The sequence below is a fragment of the Convolutriloba macropyga genome, unplaced genomic scaffold, assembly GCF_964194025.1.
Source record: "Convolutriloba macropyga unplaced genomic scaffold, txConMacr16.3 SCAFFOLD_874, whole genome shotgun sequence".
Classification (NCBI taxonomy): Eukaryota; Metazoa; Xenacoelomorpha; order Acoela; family Convolutidae; genus Convolutriloba; species Convolutriloba macropyga.
Genome location: NW_027450295.1, coordinates 1 through 2355, shown reverse-complemented (window position 1 = coordinate 2355; position 2355 = coordinate 1). Strand labels below are relative to the sequence as shown.

General features: G+C 40.0%; 1 pseudogene; it reads left to right on the top strand.

Annotated features, from left to right (window-relative positions):
• The first annotated feature begins 1040 nt into the window (after positions 1-1040).
• On the top strand, positions 1041-1192 carry LOC142355769 (5.8S ribosomal RNA; annotated as a pseudogene).
• Positions 1193-2355: the final 1163 nt, after the last annotated feature.

The following is a 2355-nucleotide window of genomic DNA, read 5'->3' as shown; positions in this document are numbered from 1 at the left end:
TAGTAGCTGGATTTAAGCTCGAAATGAGACACTGTTGGTGAAACTTCATCATGAGAACGTCACAAGCTGATCACGCTCCATGATATGACTAGTATTATGTTGCTTCTAGTAGGCTAAGCGCAAGCCGAAACATCAACATGTGAAAGTCGTAGAATTTTGCGATCAAATTGTGGCTAGTACTGTGATGTTACTAGTAACCTTGTGTTACGTCATATGGCCAAGAGAGCATTTGAAGGCGAAACTTCTGCATGGGGAAGCTGCATCATGAACAAAAGTTTATATCGAGTATTATGTTGACGTTAGTAGGCCCTGGCCGAAAGCGCAGCATGTGAAAGGTATAGATAAAAGTTAGCGTTGCAGTCAGTACTGTGTAGTTACTAGTAGCTGGATTTAAGCTCGAAATGAGACACTGTTGGTGAAACTTCATCATGAGAACGTCACAAGCTGATCACGCTCTATGATATGACTAGTATTATGTTGCTTCTAGTAGGCTAAGCGCAAGCCGAAACATCAACATGTGAAAGTCGTAGAATTTTGCAATCAAACTGTGGCTAGTACTGTGATGTTACTAGTAACCTTTTCTTACGTCATATGGCCAAGAGAGCATTTGAAGGCGAAACTTCTGCATGGGGAAGCTGCATCATGAACAAAAGTTTATATCGAGTATTATGTTGACGTTAGTAGGCCCTGGCCGAAAGCGCAGCATGTGAAAGGTATAGATAAAAGTTATCGTTGCAGTCAGTACTGTGTAGTTACTAGTAGCTGGATTTAAGCTCGAAGTGAGACACTGTTGGTGAAACTTCATCATGAGAACGTCACAAGCTGATCACGCTCTATGATATGACTAGTATTATGTTGCTTATAGTAGGCTAAGCGCAAGCCGAAACATCAACATGTGAAAGTCGTAGAATTTTGCGATCAAACTGTGGCTAGTACTTTGATGATGCTTGTAGCCAACCGAATTGGTTGAAAAGCCCAATAAGTAAGCTAACTTGGGAGAGCTTGTTGGAAACCAAATGCTACTAGATTGGTCCAAATACATCCTTCAACAGGGGATCACTTGGCTCGCTTTACGAAGAGGAGCACAGCTATATGTGTTAATTCGGTATGAATCGCAAGATTTGTTTACCGACCTCTCTAACGCAAAAGGCGGTCTCGGCTTCGGCTGTTGACTGCGTCCGATTCAGGGTTATATAACTCTCGATTGAACACATTGATGTTCTATTGTTGGTGCTTCCAATAAAATTGGAACACTTAAAGCAGAACCGATTCAAATAATAGCATTCTGATCAATGATTGCATTCCTTGATCAAGAACTGCTGGAGTCATTGTGATGGCGAATTTTCTTCATAAGAAAATTGCAAAGAGACGGAACTTAATGAGACTAGTATTATGTTGTTTCTAGTAAGCGGAAGCTGAAACAGCAACATGTGAAAATCAAGTTTTGTTCAATGATCTCGAGGCGATAAGTACTATGAAGCAACTAGTAGCCTAAGCATGACTCAGATTTGAGACAGTCAAAAAGACTGGCGAAACTTCTTCACATGAAAGTTACATAGAGAACTACAAATGTATACAGCGAGTATTATGTTGTTTCTAGTAGGCGAAAGCTGAAACATCAACATGTGAAAGTTGTCTGCAAACTGTAGAACGATATGTGATTAGTACTGTGCTGTTACTAGTAGCCAGTCTGACTGTAGAAGCCAAGACAAAGGGAAACTAATGCATCTGAAAAGGACAAGTTATGGAAAGGTATGCACGATAAGTATTATGTTGTTTCTAGTAAGCGGCAGCTGAAACATCAACATGTGAACGTCGTTGTGTACAGTAACCTAGAACTATATAGTCCTTAGTAACGTGCATTTACTAGTACCTGTAATTGGTATTCAGACTCAGGCAGTTTGGAATAGTTTGGCAAAGATGCACCAGAGAAAACTGGGATTTGATACAGAAATTGTTGAATACAAGTATTATGCTGCTTCTAGTAGGTTGAATCCGAAACATCAGCATGTGAAAATTGAAAACATTTCTGGTTCGAATTGTCACAAGTATTTGGTGATCTGAGTAGCCAAACTCACTACAACGCCAATTGAAGGCAAAAATTCTCAACGGGAAAAGCTATTCTCATTGAATGAGCTAACAAGACGAGTATTATGTTGCTTCTAGTAGGCGAAAGCCAAAACATCAACATGTGAAAGTCTTGCTGAACAAATTTAATGTTGTTGAGCTCAGTACCGTGTGAATTAGTAGCCATAATTGGCGAGCGAAAATTGAACTGGCGAAACTTCGTCTTTGGAAAATTGCAGATGCCGAGCACTTATTTTGCAACGAGTATTATGTTGACTGTAGTAAGCG